The 20731-nt window shown below is 39.2% G+C and overlaps 1 protein-coding gene across 7 annotated transcripts in view; it reads left to right on the forward strand.

Moving 5' to 3' along the window:
* Nucleotides 1-339: 339 nt before the first annotated feature.
* The window catches only part of tnr (tenascin R (restrictin, janusin)), a 177106-nt gene continuing 156714 nt past the window's right edge, over nt 340-20731 (forward strand). For 3 of the 7 annotated variants that reach the window (XM_044219950.1, XM_044219956.1, XM_044219954.1), the window contains exon 1: nt 2091-2623. The gene's annotated coding sequence lies outside the window, so the exon portion shown is untranslated. Of the gene's footprint in view, nt 433-1966; nt 2026-2089; nt 2624-20731 lie in introns of those variants that run through there. The other 4 variants (XM_044219951.1, XM_044219952.1, XM_044219957.1 and 1 more) reach the window with 4 other exon arrangements.

Consider the following 20731-nt stretch of genomic DNA (forward strand, 5'->3'; position numbering starts at 1 on the left):
GTACTGCATGATGACAGGATTCACTTCATATATCAAAATCTTTTTAATTTTTTTTATTTTTTTACATGTTAGGACCTGGGAGGTCTAATATTATTGAATTATATCAACTGTAAACCAAATGTTTCTGCATTTCAGAGCTGTATTGCATGTAAAATGTAAGCTGCATAGGGTACAAGTGTAAGTTCCTACTATATCTTATAATGTGATGTATTTGACACTTGAGTAGTGCCCTTGTGGCACATACTGTAGGGTGAACCCTCTACCTGATGCAGGACCAACACTATAATATCAGTACATCAATATTGTTGCAATACAGCTTCCAGCCACCGGCGGCAGCACAGAGCAGCACCCCAGAGTGAGAGTGAAGTTTGTGTCACCTTGGATTCTTACTTTTTCTCCTGAAAGATTACTGAGATGTTGATTTTATCTCTGGTGAGTTTCCTCAAAATTCTTCCGTTAAGTATTAATTAACGTTAGCACTAAAGCACTGGTGGGTAACGTTGCGTTAATGTTACCGCTTTTGGCAGAGGGCTAACATAAACATAACTTCCACCTTAAAACAAATCTTGCCAACCCAGTTACCTTGAATAACTTGTATGTTTTTAATTTAATCATGGGACCATGTTTTTTCTGATTTTAATTGTTAAACCAATATTAGTCAAGTCCTACTAACCCAGCTAGTTAACACTAATAAGCCTGTCTAAGCCACCTGTCAACATTTGCAAAGTTAGCAAATAGCTCGCAGTCAGTGACTAATGCTTGTTTGATACTTATTCAAGTTCACTGTTGACACTTCATACGTAAGCCTGTCACTGAAAATGCATTGTGTTTATTTAGTGTCCATCATCAGCTTAATATAACACATATTAATTTGGTTATCAAGTGTATGCTGTCTGGGGCTGGTTGATGAATGAGGTGTCACTAAACTAAACTAAAGATGTGTCCACTTGCCTTTAAAACTTTATCAGTATTGACTGATAAGGTTTTGTAAGTAAGATAATAGATTCATTAGAAAATATTTAATAGTAGGTGAGATACTAATATGACCTTTAGATGTCAATTGCTGATCAGTTTAGATAATCTACCATCATTACAAATTTAAGAAGAGTGCCTACTCTCTAAGCACTTTGTAACTTTGTTTAGTAAATTGCCATGAATAAAGTTACTGTAGTATTAGAGTTACTGATTGAGCTGAACTTAGAAAAAAAATGTTTCAGAAACAAAACAAGAAAAACTTATTGTCCATCACCAGGCAATGAATATATGTATATGTATATATTTGATGTGGCTCACAAGTAAAAACACACAGTACACATAGAGTAAAGTTTCATAAACAATTAGCATTTCCCTTTAAATACTTTGCTCAAAAGCACCCAGACAAGTGAAGTCAAAGTGTGTCATCTTTTTTCTAACTGAAGAAACCCTCCCCAGTTGTATCCCTTATAGGACTGCAACTAACGATTATTTTCATTATCGATTAATCTGCAGACCATTTTCTCGATGAATCGTTTTGCCTATAAAATGTCAAGAAATATTAAAATGCCAGCTATAATTTCCCACAGCCCAAGTTGAGGTCTTCAACTGTCTTGTTTTGTCTAACCACCAGTCCAAAACCATACAAATAACCATATGAATAATGGATTAATTGTAATTTATCAAGCAAAAATCGTAATTTATATGCCAAACATTTAATGGATCAAGCTTTTGCAATGTGAGGATTTCTGGCTTTTTTCTGTTTTATATCATTGTGAAATGAATATCTTTGAGTTTCTGACTGTTGGTTGGACTAAACAAGCTATTTTAAGACGTCACCTTGAGCAGTGGGAAAATGTAATAATTCTGTTCATCATAAAAATTATTGGGAGATGAATTGATTCTGAAAATAATAATTCAATGCAGCCCTAGTCAGCTGTATTGCTTTACATAGTTAAATGATTAGTTTCCTTCTGTTTTTTGTTTTTTTTAGCTGACGTTGGTGCCAACTCAAATCCTGGAGCACATTTACAGGACAGCTTCATGTTCTCTGTGAGTAAAATTTGATGCTGACTCTTTGAGCAGCATGGAGAGAAGGCAGCCACTAGAGGCTGCACTAGCAAAGACAGATACATAGATCAGTAATGAGAGAGAGAAAGACAGAGGAATCAGTGGAGAAACAGCAAAAAAGAGATGGTGAGATAGCATGCAGTTCAGTACAGCAAGAAAGAGTGAAAGAGTGAAGAGATAGTAGGAGTGAGCATCGTACCAGCTGACAACCTGAGAGAGCATCTCAGCTCACTAGAGAGAGAGAGAGAGAGAGAGAGAGAGTGGAGCAGCGCTCAACCACTTTGCCCGTCCTCATATTTCCCTCTGCAGCTGTGTGAGGCAGAGTAAGCGGCGGAGAGGAGAGAGCACATCTGAGTCTTGTGGAAACAGCAGGACCACGTACCACTTGGCCGAGAGATCGATGCACTTATGCCAAGCCACGCAGGAAGGGTGAGCGGCCCGTAGGACGTCCGTGTACTGCCACAGAGCGAGAGAGCGAGCAAGAGAGTAGCCAAAGGGACAGAGAGAGTGAAGAGAGCGAGAGTGGAGAAGATTACCCAAGGCCAATTGTAAAGCTTTCAGCTGGTCACTCTCGGAGCAGGTGAGTTAACTTGTGCTTGTCTGGAACGTGGATGGATGTTCGGCAGGTGCATTCTGCTTGTGACAAGAGTGTGTGTGTCCTGTATCTTCACTCATGCACAGTTGTATATTTATTTGCCTTTGTGTTTGTTTCCTGTTTTAGTTTGTGCATCACTCGCAAGACAGTGTGCGTTTATAGTCATAGTCAGGTGATTAACTAGGGGAACCTTAGTATCAGTCAACCTGTTATCATGCCGAGCAGAGAGCAACACAACAATAGCTGCCCAACGACCCCCTCTTGCTGGTTTGTGTGTTTACGTGTGTGTGCATGTGGGTGCTTTTGTACTCAGTGCATATGTGTGTTTTGTAGAAGATATTTGTTGTAACAGGTGAAACGTGTTTGAATTACAGCTACTTGCGAAATTTAATAGAATCGTTATAAAAGCTTGCTTTGAGAAAATTAACTGGAGTAGTTGATGCCATGGCACGGCAATATGTCACAACTGTCATGGAGAGGATATTTGTCTCAAGCCACTGGTATATTCAAGTATAGACAAGTTATTGTGTAAGATTTTCTTCTTCTTGACATGTTACTGCTCAGTTTGGAAGAACATTTAGGGAATTGGTTTTAAACAACAACTCATTTAACAGGAATAGACTCTGGTTGTTAAAGGAAAAAAAATCATGACCAGTGTCATTTTGTACACTATATCTTGAATTTCTAAATTGAAGTATGATGATGCTGTGGTACTTTCAAACGTGTTCAGCTCATTACATTACAGCATAGTTGTAATAGTTCTCAAAGTTGTCCCCATCTAATGGATCAACACATGCATGGAAAAATGGTGGAAAAACTGTTGTCATCTGCCAAATGCCTACAGTACTGTAGCTTTTTTGCTAATGTGAGACAGTTATTAAAAAGCTTGTGGACTGTTGTTTTTTAAGTCCAATTAACCGCCTTTCCTGCACAGATAATTCAGTGTGTGTTTTAGCTGTAGGGACTTATTATTAACTATGGTGACATTTAGAAAGTCAGTCTATATGTGCACCATCTCTCCAAGTATTATCATGTGGTACAACAATGTTGGATTTACCATGCCATGCATGATACAACCCATCATCCATCTGTATGTGTCTCCGTGTCTCTTTCAGTCTCTGTTCCTCTCCCTTCCCCCCCATGTCATCCTGTGAAGGTTATTGCCATATATCGAGTTGGTTTAATTTGTCAAAGTCAGCCAGACATATTGTCCATGGTCACAGCAGGGAACAGGTTGGGGGATTCAGTGTTAGGTATTGACACCGTATTGGAAGCTGTGGTGATATATCCAGGGCCTTAGAAGAGAGAGAGAGAGAGAATGACAGAGTGACAGAAAAAGGCAGAAGTAGTGAAAAGCAGAGAGTAAACCTTCAATTCAGTTTCCTTGTAAACAGAGGAGCTGGGCAGTTAATTTCTGAGACTGTTTTTTCGTGACTGTGTGTGTGTAGGCTGTGAGTGGGGAAGCTTGAGGTTATCGGTCTCTGGATTCATCATATCTCGCACAGAGCTTGGCTTTCCCTCTCTCCCATGTGGGTCCTGTGTCATTAAGCTGAGGCACTGAATCTGAGAGATCACTTTCCCTCTCCGTCTCTTTTCCTCTTCCTGGATACTCTTTCTTTGTCTTTACCTCTCGCTGGCTCTTTATCTGTGCATTACTCACTCTGTCTCCTTTTCTCACACACATACATATGCAGAAACACACAGAGGAGACAGCTGTACAAGTGTAAATGTATTTGTGGAAACTGCTGCTCGTAAAACATGCATCCCTCATTGAATGAAGAGTGAGTGTGCAGAAATCATGTGACTGAAATTCAAATTAAATACAGATTGCTGTACTGTGGACTTATATTTTTACCATCTGTAATAGTGAAAAGAGACATCCTGTCCTTTTTAGAAAATTATGTCTGAATTTGGAAGATTTCTCTAGGACATGCATTACAAATTAACTGTATATGCCAGATTTATGGAAATGTAATAGTAGTGGCATCTTACTGACCAAAATTATTAAAATCTTTACTCTCATTGTTCGTAGTTATGTGTGCATTTGTTGCGAGTCAGTCTGGATAAGAGTCTGTGTTTAGCAGTTAAATTGCAAATGCAAATTGTTTCTATAAATTGCTGAAGGAGCAGGTGGTATTTGTTTAAATTTTCTCACATTCCCACTGTCAGGATTATCTTCACTATTTTCCTTGCTCTGTTTCCAAATCATTCTCATTTATTTGAGTGCCAATGGGCAGCTGAACAAGATTGCAATCGTCTATGTGGTAATTAATAATTTACATAATACTTAATTCTGGGGAATTTTATTTTTCTCTGCGCCAGTGTTAATTGTGTTAGCTAAGCTACCGTCATTATTTATCGTTAGGGAGACAGTTAAATGTGGACATATCCAGCTCTCATTAGCGACTGCATCATCCATCAGATACTGCACAAATTTAAACACAGTAGCAGAAAAGAAACTGCAGTAAGAGGACAGAAATCTTTATCAGTTTGTTCTTCTTTCAGTTGTAATTCAAACACTCACATCCATCACACAAGCACAGTTTCTTTCCTTGTTTGCTAATTTGATTAGCGATGTTATAGTTCAGATAACAGCACATGGAATTTGTATAGTTATGTCAACGTGAAAACACTTCTCATAATCGTTTAATGCGTACGTTGTTCATTTCTGCTTGTGCAATTTATACATTACACATGTTTAGTACAGTATTTAAAAGCCTTAGAGAGATCAGTGAACAGAGCATTTACCTGTCCTTCCATCTGTAGTTTATCTTTTCAAGAAGCATCTCAATGGCCTCCTGTACTGTCATCTCAGCCTGTGTGATCAATCCTGAGTAGACTGCTCTGATTTATGTTTTTAAGGTAGAGGAGCCAGACATGGGCATTTGTCTAAACAAATGTAAGAAACTTACATTTCTTTCTTTCTCTCTTTTTTTCCCTTTTTGCTTTCTTTATGTTATGCTGTCTTCCCTTTTTGTATTTCTGCCAGGGCTTCAGACTAACTTTTTTCACCACCGTCCTGAAAAACAATTTTAACTGTCTCGAAGTGAATGTAAACCATCCCAAAATCAAAATGTTGTTTCTTTACTTTGTTGTACTTTGATCATCTGTAGTTGTTAGTTGTTAGTGGCATAATAAAAACACCATTAAAATGTTGATGAAATAAATAATTATATTTATTTTTGCCCCATTCAAAGATATAGGTTTAAAACAAAACCTGAAAAATTATATGTAAACATTCTGTCATAAACAGAATTTAACAAAATTAAATAGGACAAAATTTAGTAACATAGCAGCAGCGTTTACGCCACCACGACCACGTGGCCCATACAACCAAAAACAAGTCAAAGGAGATTGATAAGACAGAGAACTGATGAATGTCATTCAGGTTTACGTAAGTTTTAGCCATTTAAACAGTTTTCCCGGCCCTCGCTGTTAAGTGGTGCACCGGTGCACTGAGATGGAGCGGACCCAGTGTTTAGCTCCGTTAGCTGTAAACACACCGCAGGACTCTGCTGTCCACCGGCTGCTAACAGCTAACTAGCTCTCCTCCCGCCGATTTCAACACGGATTGTTGTTCACAATGTAGCATTATCAGGGGAAAAATATATACTCACACACAGCCAGGGTAGCGCCTGGCTAAGGTTAGCTAGCTAGTAGCAAGCAGCGGGCTAGACTGTTTGAATCAAATGATGTGCTCAATCTGTAACCAGCGCAACATATATGCGAGGTCCTGGCAGCAAGCCCTTTGTGACTGAGGGGTTAGATGGACCGGTGCCGCGGGAACATTTCTGAACCCTCATATTTTTTGTGGGTCTCGCGCTGAGTATTCAGCCAGTGATATAGTGGTAACTATAGTAACAGCATGAGAAGATGCGCTCTGCTGTAGTCAGCACTCGTTCAGTTTGTCATTTGCTAAGCGATAGTTACACATACATACATACACACATACAAAAATCCCGGAGGCGTCTCGGGGAAGATCTCTGTTCATCCCAAACACATTTTCTATCGTCCCCAGGACGACGGGACCCCGTTAGTCTCGAGCCCTGATTTCTGCTGTGCTCTCTCCTTCTCTTACCATTCCCCCCATGGGATTACTCTTTAGCTAAATGATGACACAAATGTTCAGGCATACACATACAGTATAAGGATGTGCAGTGTGGATGTGCATCATATTTTCATGCCAAATATTTCATGGTATCACCGCAATACATATATATATATGTATATGTGTGTACACTATGATGACACTACACGGGATAAAACCGTCAATTGTTGCGCCCAACTGCCATTCTCATTCCCAATGCCCTATGTCTGTCGGATCAGGCTATTATCGGGCTGATATTGTGTAGTGTGAACCTGGCATAAGGCTACTGAAGCCTATTTGGGATTTTTTTTTTTTCAAAAGGTATTCGCATTTGAGTTGAGGCTCTTTTAGTAAACCCAACGTTGGAGACAATACCAACAGTGAACATCACAGCTCTTCACTTTTGATCTCTCAACCACAAAGCACTTTAACAGAAGACGAATGAATGTGCCAATTATGCTGATCTTATCAAGACACTTGTCTGTGTGACTGCCTTGGGTCTCGCAGCGCAGTGTGTGAGTGTCTCTCTCCTCTCTCATAAAAAATAATAGATGAAGAAAAGCAGTTGCACTGTGACAGAAGGGCTGATGAAACAGCAAGTTTGCAGTATTTGCTGGTTGGGAATGTGTGGTCTGTAGTAAATTTCACATACACAGCCCCCCAATGGTGTAGAGTGACAGTGCTGAGAGTGAGAAAAACAGGAATCGATGGCAGGATGTCCAAGAAAACAAGTCTCTGCTATATTTTGGACCACTGTCGAAGGACATTTGTATTTCCAAACTGTTTTGATACTGACTGATTTAACCGCTCAATTGATCATGCTGTAAAAGTGGTCGGAAGTGCTCAAAAAAGATGTGTACTGTACATCACAAATGATTTATAGAAGCAGGACAGGAGCTTGGATTGGTTTTTAAGCCTCTTGGGAGCTTTGTTTTGCTGCGTGTTAAACAGCGAGTGGAGAGAGGGAAAATGACACCGCTCATAGGATCATAAAATCTGGGTAGAAATGTGAACTGCCCACTTGAAATAAATGACGAAATGTGTGTAAAATAAGAGAGCTTTTACTGTCATTTGAGCCGAGTGGAGATCTATTTCTTCTCCTTTCCATCCCGTACCTGTGAGGCAAATTTCCCACATAGGATGACACACTTGAACTGATCTAAGCTTCTGATTTATATCATATTGTAGAGCACTGTAGAGACATATTCACCTTGGTCTTTATTTCAGTCCATGAAATTGCAGGAATCTAAATTGTTTTTTTTGCCACTGTGCTTCAAACTGAATCCAAAGAGTTCAGAGTTCATCCGAGTTGTTCTTGTTGGGTAAGTATCCTCGTTTACAGGATCCATGGCATGTGGTGTTGCATTAAGAAGTACCTTCCGCTGCCAGCATGTGCTATATTGTTTTTACAAGCGCCTGCCTTATGAATCTTGTGGGGATATGCTTGAGAGGTTTTATTTTTATCCCCCATAGCCCAGTCCTCCCCAGCGTTTAGAGAAGCTGGGCAGGCCATGTTAATGATCCTCATTAGCCAGGAGCTTGAATCCAAACTGGAATTCTGCCACTTCAACTGCTACTTAACATTTGGTGTTCTTCTCCCTCTCCTGTCGGTCTTTCTCACTCTCTTTCTTTTTCACTTTCTTTCTGCACATCCCCCTCCTTCTGCAACCCCCCAACATTTTTTTTTCCTTCTTCATCTCCGTCTTTCTCTCCTACACTTTCCTCCTTCTCCTACCTGAGTGTCTGCATTGGGAAATAGTCTGTAAAGGTCTTACATCTCTTTCAACCCCTTCTTCACACGTATTTTTTCAAGATATTTCCTGCACAGTGCGAGTCCCTGGGTACTGGTGTGTACCTGTGTGTTTTAACTGTATTTGTGTGTGTGTGTATGATCATGTATATGCACAGTACCGTGTGCATGTCCTGCGAGAAAAGGAAGTGTTCCAGATGACCTCTGATACTAGTTGCTTTTTCTCCCCTACTGTGAAGTAAAAAGCTTAAAGTTCAGGCGTGAGCCCCCTCCAGGCAGCCTGTGAAGGATGTTCAGATATACAAACATGTCGGCTCAAGAGACACCTTTAGCTGAAGGGTAAATATGCTCTGGCTCTGTTTATACAACAACTGTGCTGCAGTTAGAGGCAGACGTTGTTTGATACCTGGCTGACTGGGGATTATCTGAAGCTGTACAGTCCAGGCTGCTACACTGCATCGTTTTGATACTTATCTAAATGTTCTGTCTTTATGTGACCTTTATATAGGAAGGGAAGTCATGCTGCACACTGAGCGAAAAAATGTCCCCCCAAAATTTGCCCTGAATACATGAATTATCCTGAAGTACAGGTTCACTGTGTTCTATTAAAATGTGTCTAATAGGGCTGACAGCCATTGGCCACTGAGCCCTCTATAATAATTAAATAATAATAAAATAGGAGTGTGGCCATGGAAAGACTTCCTGTTGTTGTCTTATTTATTTTCTGGGATTATGAGACTTGAATATCTTTGCTTTAAAGTCTCAAATAAAGTCTCACAGAAGTCAAGTCCAAGTCTCAAGTATATACAGTAGCTCTACTTGTGGCTGAGCTAGATGTACCAGGTAAATAACATTAGCTAGAGTTCGACCAGTAGTTTGGTGAGATTGAGGTTGATGCTGTTTGCTGATTCCCAGCCAACCCAGAATGAAGTCAAACTTTTAGTCTCATCTTTGAATGGTTTCATCTGTGCAAACTATATTATACTTAAATTATTGACTCTGATGCTGACAGATTTTGACTGACTGTGCAGACAGTGTTGCAGGTTCTCTGCACTACGTCGTCATCCCACAGTGGGCTGCTGGCAGGACTTGAGGTGCATTAGGCACAAGGAACATTGTGTCATGCACACGTCATACAATGAATATTAAAAGCTACAGCACACAGGCAGCTTTATTCAATAAATCCATTCTGTAGATTTTCATAATGTCAGCTGGCATGCTGTCCTGTCCTACTCCCATAAGTGTCACAGTGCATGTCGGCTCATTTCCACCGCTGTTGACGCCACACCCGCGCTCTAGTTCTGTATTCCAGTTTCTTTTTGGTAATAAAAAAGGATAATGCTCTGTACCTTGCTCTCGCTCCAGGATATGGGCTAATTTGACTTAATAAAACACTTTTTAAATGAAACATGGCTACAACAAACCAGTCAAACCAGCACCTTCCCACACCAGTTAATTGCACATGTGATTAAGAACTAAGACAGCTATTTGTCTCCGTGAACCTTCCATCTGTCTGCCATTTACCAGAATGGTGTCATTAACTTAATTTGTCCTTAGCTCATACAAAAAGCTATTCTCATTCCTAGCACACACTGAGCAATTATAACTGCTCCAGTTCTTCCATTTGCATAGAATATGCATTCTGATACATTAGATTTTCCACTTAATATGCAAAACAGAGCTGTTATGGGCTGGCTTGCACAAGATATACCTAATAATTGGCTCGACTGAGCAACACTGATTTTTCCTTAATACCATAGGGCATGGATACTGATATATTTTAATCAATATTTCTGTGCTGTTAAATAAAACAATCTAAAGTCATTGCATTTTTTCCCAAATCTTGTAGCCATGTCCTATGGTCACTTACCCACCTTTGTCATCATTAAGTTACGACATACCTCAAGGGGATCTGCACTGTTAACATCAGAAATTACCTTAAAACCAACCAATATGAAGCAAGAAAAAGAACTTTATAATCATGTCATGTAAAGACCACATGAGGGAAAGAACAGTCGATGCTGGATTGGTTGGAGGTTGACTTGGAAGCCATGTGCTGTTTACATATATGGTGGAGGATGTCTGTAATGTTTAGTGCTAATGCAGATAGGGAGGCATTTTGCTATGCATTGAATTCATGTAATTGTTAACTCTAAAATCACTGCCTCATTAGATTGTGTTTTTCACAAGCTTTATGAAGTTTGATCAATAAAGCACAGATTTGTTAGGTATGCTCCATCAACACTTGTCTTGCCAACACTATTATATGGATTTCAATAGATAGTAATAAGTGTAATGTATGTCGGTAAAGTACAGTAGTATAGTGCCAGTTTGTTTTGGATTTTACAGGTTGCCTGGTGTGCTTCCTCATCAATTTTGTACTGTTTACTGTCAAGCACTAACTACCTACAATATTTTCTACTCAAAACGTCATTTTCCAGCCCGGTATGTTCTGTTTACCTACCTCGTCTGCTTTTCTTTTCTTTGGAAAATATCTGAGTACGCTCATTTTCTTAAAATTTGTGCCGTCAACTTGTAAAATGAACTGACTGGATTTTATAATGCATGCATGGGGGAGGGGAGGTGGGAATCGTTCTTCACGGGTAGAGTTACCGCACAACAACTGTGTATAGCCTGCCATGGCAAAACGTTACCAGCGGAAACACTGAGTTTGATTTAAAAAAAAAAAAAACTAAAGAAGATTGACCCCTGCCTCTGAATCATCAGTAATAAATATGCAGTGGAAACTGTTACAACTAGTGTACAGTATTTTTGGATCAGAGAATTTCATATTCTACAATGTGGAATCTACAATTCCATGACATTAATCAATACAGTATCTCAGTTCTTGCACAAAACTTTGCTCTGTATTCCGTTTGTTGTTTTGTTGCAGCCCAAACCTAGATGATATTACACATACTCTACAGACTTTTCATTGATCTCTCCCAATCAATATCTATCCCTTTGGAGTGTGATGAGACATTTTTAACCTACTTTCATAGGACAGAGCTACCATCTGAAATCCAATAAGGTGCCCTGGGGCCTATGGAACAGTTACAGCATGATTTGGATGCAGTATTATTTTCTTTGCACACTGTTTGACCATGTGTTGTTATCAGATTTGTGACACTGCATGCAGACATGAAACGTGTTCATGTTCATTGGATAGCTTTGCAAAGCAAGTCTATAAATTAATTATTAATAAATAAAAAATATTTTTTTTTCTCCTTACTGTTTAAATGATGAGATTTTGAATGAGGGGCTATAAAACAGTCATCATCAAGGATGATGTCTTCGGTCACAAAAACATTGGCTCTTTTTTGCATCCAGCACCTTATTGTTTTGTGGTCATGTGCGGTAGTTTTAAACAATAAACAAGATCCAATGTGGAAATTCATGAGCTTCAGAGGTGCTGGTAGGTGGATTTTTGAACTTTGGAGAGAGGTAGATTTTTGAACTTTGGAGAGAGCCAGGCTTTTACCCTGCTTCCAGGCTTTATGCTAAGCTAAGATAGACACCTCCTAGCTATAGCTGCGTACTTAACGCATAGACATGTTGTTTTTCCCAAAATCTAGAACTATTCCTTAAAGCTTAAAAAAAACATCAAACTAATGTTAGAAAGCTTGACTTGAAGTAGGGTACGTCTTAGACTCTTGGCTTAGAGCAAGTTTTTCATGGATCTCTTTAGGTTGGACTGAGTGTTCCTTTTTTCTTACTGTCAAAAAAATAGAAATGAAACTATCATTGAAAACAGAGCCAAGATTCTTAACGCTCCCCACTGGAGTAAGTTGAGTGTTTTAGAGGCTGCATGAAATATGTCATGAAGAGACTACTGTAGCTTGGTAAAGCAGTTCTTGTTCAGCTGCTTTGACTTATCTGCAATGTATTTCAGCCACAATTATCTGCATGTAACTTAAATTTATAAGCATGGCAAAGGTAAATGCAGTTACAGTGTAGACAAATATAAAAATGCATAAAATTCTACCCATTTTCACACAAGAATACTAGGGCATTTATTAATATCTGTGCGCTTTCACAACAAGAATAGGCTATATTGTAAGGAACCACTATTCAACACTTAAAGGTACTGTGTGGAGTTTTCAGGAAATCCTTTATATTTATGAAACGGATGGCTGTTAAGTGAACTTCAGTCAGCATCCTGTTGCTCGCGCTTGCACTCAGTAGGCGCAAGCGTACATCCTGGGCATTGGCCAAAACAGTAAACATGGCCGAACCGGGACCAAACACAACCCCCAAGATGGAGGCTAGTTTGACGACAGAGAATACAGTACCGAGGTGATTTACAGCGGCTCCGACCAGGGCTCTGACTCTGGGGATGACGAAGACATGGCACATTCAGGAGAGGCGTCACTGGGAGAGGAGCGAGAAGGAGGTTGGGCATCAGTCAGCGCCCATCTCTGGAGGCCTGAGTGAGGGTTAAGGCGGGGTCAGCCCAAGCAAGAAAACTACCTCGGTAGTGTATTCCCTTTATCCCTTGTCATCAAACTGGCCTCCGTCGTTCTCGGAGGCTGTCCAGAGAATATTTTCTCCATAAATTATGATTCACTTTCAATAAAATCAGTGAATAAAGTTACAAGGTTGTGTTTTTATACAGTAATCAGTGAGGCCTGGCCCCCAGAAACACTCCGTCTCTGGTGGCGTCTATTGTTTTTTCCAACCTAATTCTTGTCTCATTTGTGGTCTGATAAGATAATGTTAGCTTTGGATTTTCGCAGAGAAAACATCCCGAGTCCTTTACATATGAATATGTCCACAGGCTATTATAGGCAACCGAGAAAGTTGGAGAAGGTATCATTATTTAAGTTACGTCACAATCTGTTCACAAATTGGCAGTAAAAACCTATTAATACATGTAAAAAACACCACACAGTACCTTTAAGCCGGGCTCAGAAGACAGGCATTTTGGGCCAGTTTATCCCAGATTCACCCCTCCTGACAATCACAGGAGAAATCTGGTCTGGGACCTTGGTTGGTACCGATGTTGGGCCCAGATTATCTGGTAATGTGAGGGGTTTACAGATCCAGTCTTAAACCTCCTGAACTGCTTACATACTCATCGGTGCTGCCCCGATAATATCAAACATGTTTGATATTTAGGAGTTCAAATCTTGATGATTACGTCTATACTCTCCTAGCGGGACCACAATAGCCAATGAGAGAGACAAGTCGAAGCAGCTGACGGTGTTGCCAAGCAAAGGTAAACATTCTAGCTCTTGAGGCTAAAGTTAGCTAGCATACTACTGTTGACAGATATTAAAACTGATTGACGAAAATCTCACCTCCAGATCTCAGTGAAGAATAGACAACCCGTGTTGCCTGCATCTCCCCAACCATTTTCTCATCCAGATTTCTGCCTTCTGTTTTTGTTTTTTCTCACTGCAAAGCATTACTACAGCAAATTGTTGCTCCACGTCAGTATCCATTGTGTTTACATCTGTTTCCTCATGAGATCATGCGAGATCAGAGTATGTTATTAAGATTATCGTGCCAGAGGGAGCAATGGTGCATTGCTCCCTCTGGCACGATAATCTTAATAACATCCTGTAGTGTGTGATGTGCCATAATTTTCAAATCTTGTAGTGTGTGCATGTTTGAGATTAGAGAGAAGAACATCTGTGAAGTTTCTCCTTATGTGTGTGATGCAACCCGATTTCAAAATCGGTTAGGATTTTAAAACTCCTGTAGTCTGAGCCCAGCTTTAGCTGCAGAACCTTTACAAGTATTTGCTCTGAACAACATTTCCAGTCTTTGTATGGCAAACACAGACTTATTGGTACAGAGATATTGCAAAAGTTAAGGTAAATATATTCAAAACTGTAAAAAAGCAGCCAAAGAAGGGTAAAATGGATGAAAAGAGCTGACCAATAATCTCAACAGTTTATCTTCAAAATAATACACTGACAAATTATAACACCAGGCTAGATATGTTAATTAACTGTTTTTTGAGACACTAATCCAGACATTATGCATCATTAATCAGTACACTGCTGTCTACGTTTTTCACAAAAACAATTAGAGGTGAGGTATGCGTTTCTAATCCAATACACGTCTTTTTGTCAAATTCAGCAAATATCTGGAAACGTCTCGTCCTCTCTGCATGTTAGCATCGCAGCAGCAACTGTAGCGACAGTTTGCTAACCCATAACCTTAATATGCTAACCCACGACCTAACTAACGTTTGTTACATTACTTGCTGTGTCGTTGTTCGCTCTATATCATAGTATTTGTCATGGTATTGGATTTCTCCAGAATCGCATACCCCACCTTTTAATATGTGCAAGCGGCAGTCAAATACCTGTAGGTGAATTGCTGAGCACAGAACCACCACAATGCAGAGGCAGTTTTTCTATTACCTCTACACCTCTGGAACAATTAAATTGTTGTACTCTTAATTATTGCGGTGGTATTCGAACACTAACTGTTAGATGCCGAATGACTTCCTGACAGCTACTGGGTCACAAGGCAGTAAGTACTGCTGTGCTGTTGATTAAATTCACCCAATAATTAAGCAGACATCATTGATTCCCTGCAGAGAAATGGAGAAATGGAGAGTGTGTGTGTGAAAGAGACTCCCTCTCTGTCCCTGTGCTTCCTGTAGCCCCTGCAGCGGTGGGCCAGTCAGATATGCGTAATTTGGGAAATGAGCAGAAGTCAATTCCACTTAAACAGACAGTGGTGGTTGGACACATCGATGTTCCATGCATTGTTGACTCCCTTCATTTTCTTCCTCCCTGACTTCCTCCGTGTAATTGACAGAGCGATCGAAGGGAATGAGAATGTGTGTCCTAGATTATGATTGTGTGTGTGAGTGTAATGTGGTGTGTAAGAGTTTAAAACTAAACAATCACGTACTACTTGAGCAATTTAGGACACTTGTGTATTTGTGGAGTCGGCCCCTCCTTTTTAAAATGAATCAGCAGCTTTAAAAGCAAAAAATAAGGTTTATTTTACTGTATCAGTAAGAATCAATTACAAGTACACATAAATAAGAGTAAGGTTATGGGTTAGTTAATAAATATAGTGATGAAATTAGTTTAGTAATGCAAATATATGCTTGTGTGGGGGCCTGTCTGTTTCTGCCAGTGTTTTTCTCACATCTGTGTGGGCAGGTGGATTACACACCACACATTACAGGCATACACACCAGAAAGCAGAAAAAGCAGGAAGCTGTTTTTCATTGGTTGCCAGTGCATGTATTTTAGGTACTGTTGTTACGCTACCACAGCTGGCTACCAGAGCTACCACAGCTAACAGTCAATTCGTAAAGAACCATTGTAACCTCAATAGCAGGAAAATTAATAAATGCGCTGGTTTTCCACAGTTGGTCCCACAGACTGTATATAAAAATGGACGACATGACAGCTCCCCAAAAGTGAAGCCAAAACATTTCGATCGCCCCCTGGTGGCTGGCTGCAGTATGGGTCATAAACCCGCCCCCGCCATCTTAGCGGATGGGACATGGGCCAAACAAACAGATCAAAGTATACGTTAAATAAATTTTCCCCAAAGATGGTTTCTGTCATTTTATGTAGTTCTTATCACACTGATGTATAAGTGTTCATTTTTCTGATAAGTTTGATTTTATAAGTTAGATAAGTTAGATCACGTCATGATCAACAGCTGAGCCCTGCTCGCGACTGAGCCGGCCGGGTGTATGGGCAGCTCCAACTCTGATCACTACTTCGCAGACTCTGGCTCCAAATAACGTCACAAGCGCAAGATGGCAGCGCTCATATCTGGGATATTTTGGCTTCATTTTTGTACAGTGGGAGGAAGTGGAGATGCGTTGTGCATCTTAATATACAGTCTATGGTTGGTCCTCAAACTGTCCAAAGTGTTGTGAAGTGGAGGGAGTAATATTTGGTTGTCCAGCGTTAAAAAGAGGTAAAAGTGCCTTTCCTTTTTTGCATATGTAATGTGACAGGTAGTAGCACTTCCAAGGCTTCGTAGAGCACGAAACTCTTCAGCTTTAAATCATCAGTACAAAAGATGAGCAACCACATTAGAAAATATCCGGTTCTTTGATAAAAAGTCAAAGGTCCAAGACATAAAAATGGAAGGAGAATGGAATGCACTCCCAAGGTGCATTTTGGTAAGAAACATCAAATTACTGAGCTTAAAGTTTTGTTGCATACACCACTAATGGTGAGCAGGAGATTAAAGATTACACTAGAAACCTGATAAAACATTCAGCATTTTAAATCAGTTCACTTACTGGGTAAATTGTAGATTAATTTGGCAAAAGACGCAGTGTTTTGTTCCCAATTGCATTGCATTTTAAATTTGTTACAGCTCTAATTTGCTGCTCTGATTGGTTTCTTCCTTATTGCAATTTAGACAAAATTGATGGAAAAAACAGGATTTCTTAGAAGCAAAGTTTGAAATAATTAAAACTGATGGCAATAGCATAACCTATAGTATTGTAAATTATCTAGGAGACTCCCATGTTTCATTGAGGATACCATTAAATGAATACTTCAGGAACCAGTGACTCCTCCTGCTTGGTAACTCTATTGCTCCAGTCAAGAGAATTATTTATTAATCATTGTATTAACCAACAGTACCCTGAAGTAGACTATCTTGGCCTCTGTGAATGCAAATCTAAAATTGTAGGTGAAATGTTCCATCAGGCTGCCATAGTAGAAAATAGTAGAAATAGATAGTAGAAAATTCCTGCAGTGAACCACCATCTAAACTTGAGCAGTTTGACAGCAGTATTGCTATGAAAGCTGTTATTAAACCTTTGTCTACTGTCATGGATCGTCACTTAATTATGAACACTTACTCAACAGACTGAACATCTGTTGAGTAAGTTAAGCCCTGTGAAGTGCCTCATGTTACTGTTACATGATGAATTATCAGGAGATGCAATGTTAGTGAGTCAGTCAGAGTGACAGCTGATGTTAAAGCTTTTGTGGTTTAAAAATGTTTACATTACATCTTTCAAACTATAGAGACATTTAAGGTCAACAAACACTCACTGACAGCAGATGTTCTTATGAAGCAACCAAATGTGATAAATAGCCATCCAGTTTTCCCAAGAGGTCTTTTAAAGCTTGTTATTTTTTCCATTTGTATTATGCTTTTATGATAATGTTGTCATATTTGTGTTCTCCTCAGCAGCTCTGTAGCTGTGGTTAACTAATTGACTTATTCTTAACATAACTCTTCATTACTGAAGAAAAGGTCGTACCATCATGTCATGAAGGATTTAATCATCCTGCTGAGATTCTGCTACTCTGTCTCTCCATTAGGTAGAAAACATTGTCCTGACTGCATTAAAAACAACACAAGGTTATCATGTTCATTAGGGAAATGTGTTTGAACACATTTGAAATACTGATTACTTGTTTTTATACTGAAAAGATATTGTATCCATTCTTTTAGGTGATGTGGTCTTTTGAGGCCACATGTTTTTGTGAATACATCATTCAGCTAACAGGTCACTTGACAAAAAGCAGAATAGTTCATGAAATCGTGAGGTGACAAATGGAAATACTGTTTACACACAAATGTTTTTTGTAATATTTAGATTATATTTGTCTTTGCTTGCATGGGAAGCTGAAGCTCCCCCGATTCACAGTGGCTGTGAGTGATAACAATGACTCACTTGTATCACTCCAAGAGCTCATGTTCGATTTTGTGGAAATTCTTCACCTCATCGCTGCACAAAGTCTTCGTCGTGCTGCCAGAGTTTCAACCTGGAGGGTGTCACACTCTTTACAATCTTTACATTAAAAGATTTATAACCATAACATACAACTGTCTATCTACTGTGTCTGTTGCGATACCAAACAACTATTGGAAAGGATTGAAACTGTTGTATGCAATGTGGTATGTGGACCCAAATGCAGATGGCCAGGAAGCGGTATTAGGGGGAAGTAGCCGGATGGTTACAACGTTTATTGGGGGTGATGTGGTTTACAGGCAGGTACATGCAGACAGACAGGTAACAAACAGGTAACAGGAAAATAGGCAGGGAAATGGGTTATCGGCTGGTAGTGGTGGAAACAATGAAGTGAGTCCAATGAGGCTAACCAAGTCCACTAGGGAGCAGGCAAAGTTCAAAATCCAGAATCCAGACACGGTCCAAGGGAGACAAAGAATCCAAAACAGAACTCACAGTAAGAATGCCGGGGAACTGGGCACGGAACCCAGGTACAACAAAAAAGTGCACCAAACGGCGACACACACAAATGTCAGGAGCAACAATGATCCGACACTGAACAAAGAAAGAGACCCGGACTAAATTCCTTAGGGGAGGTGAGACAACGAGACACAGGTGCAAACAATCAAGGAAGGGGCAACAATCAAAACTGGAGGGAAAGCAAACAAAGACAGGAATTAAAACCACAAGACACACAAGGGAAGGAGAATACTACAAAATAAAACAGGAAATGAAAAACCCTCAAACTATAACAGAAACCCTTTTTTAGAGTAGTTAGTCTTGACCTTTAGCCAACCATTTTGAGATATTTACCTCCTATTTTCATTGTGAAAATAACATACATACATATACATTGCAGTTACAATACATGTATTTCCTTAAAAACACAAAATAATCAGTAACTATAAATGAGAGAGTTGCTGATGCATTAAAATGGAAACACATCCATCCAAATACAACAACTTCTCTGAGGCTGTAGCACTACAGCACACTACATCCTGAAATGCTTCCATTCCTCAGCAGGGTGAGGTTTCCAGGAACTGAACTACATGATGCAACAGATGCTAATATGCATTTAAATGCAACTTGGGATATAGAGATGTTTCTTTGTTTGAGTTTTGGTGTGCAAATGTCAACCTCACTAAAAGCAAAACTGTCTGTGTGGTTTCTGTTTACCAATTCACAAACAGACAGTAAAAACAAATACCTGCCATGTGGAAGGAAATGGATGAATAATGCAATAATATTTTGTTCGCAAGAAAAATTGACACACCGTTTACACATCTCCTGGAGGACAGAGAAAAATAAGTTGCTGTTAGTTCAGGAGAGGATACAGCACCAAAGAGATTAAAAGCAAATATTACAGTACAGTGCAGGGTCTTGATAGGAGCCATTTGAGCCAGCTCAGAACTGAAACTCCATATTTGCACCAGTATAGGTAACATTGCAATAAGTAGACAGTTAGCAATATATGCTATATATTTATGAGCGCTAGTCTCTATTTCCACTGTTTAGTTGACTTTTATTTCAGCAAATAATAATGTTTGATTCACTAATTTCATTTGATTTGCAGGTGTTAATTAAAGGACGAGGATTTATTTTTGTACTGTACTCACTGTAAGTACAATTTTGAGGTATTTGTACTTCACTTGAGTACTTCAGAGGGAAATATTGTACTTTTTACTTAACTACATTTATCTGACAGCTATAGTAACTAGTTTGTTTTAAGATGATTAAGATTTAATATGTAAAACTTATGATTAGCTCATAAAAAACAATGCATTTTTTTAGATGAATCTACCCAACCGTATATAAAGGAGTTAAAATGAGTTCCAACATTAAAATGCTGTTACACATTAAAGCATCTGTAATAATAATTAAATAATAAAGTGTAAAATAATATAACACTAACACTTTTAGTTTGAAAACTAAAAGTAGATTTAGCAGATAATTCAGTACTTTTACTTCATTAGCATTTTAATTGCAGGACTTTTACTTTGTCATTCCACTGTGAGGTGCAGCTACTTTTACTAAGTAAAGGATCTGAATACTTCTTCCACCACTAGAAATTTGTAATTGTAATTCAAAAGCTCCCATATGCAGTAAAGTAACTCATAAAAGGAGAAAAAAAACAAATGGAAGACAAACAGATGGACATTTTCTGTGCCATTCATTTTCTTGTTTTGGAACTACACACCCACCTATTGGGTGTGTTTTGTTGTGCTAATGTATGTTTCAGGTAAAATGATTCAATCCTTTCAAAAGGATTAACTGAAGTGTCTGTGAACAAATTCTCCCGGTGCACTGCCTTCCTTGTAAAGGACATTCATTGGTTGGATGGATTTTAGGGGCACTCTTTTGTGTGAGCATGATTATTTTTTTATAACAAGACCAAAAGAGTCTGGCAATGTTAATATTTCTCATTACACAAGACTGTCCACCCAGAGAGAGCACACACAATGAACTATTCTTTCCTAATTCTTTCTGTCCGTCTGTCTGTCCCTCACATTTCCTTTTCTTCCTCTTTCTCTTTTTTGTCACACTTTACAGTCAGTTTTCAAGGCTTTT

The sequence above is a fragment of the Siniperca chuatsi genome, linkage group LG13 (genome assembly GCF_020085105.1).
Source record: "Siniperca chuatsi isolate FFG_IHB_CAS linkage group LG13, ASM2008510v1, whole genome shotgun sequence".
Classification (NCBI taxonomy): Eukaryota; Metazoa; Chordata; class Actinopteri; order Centrarchiformes; family Sinipercidae; genus Siniperca; species Siniperca chuatsi.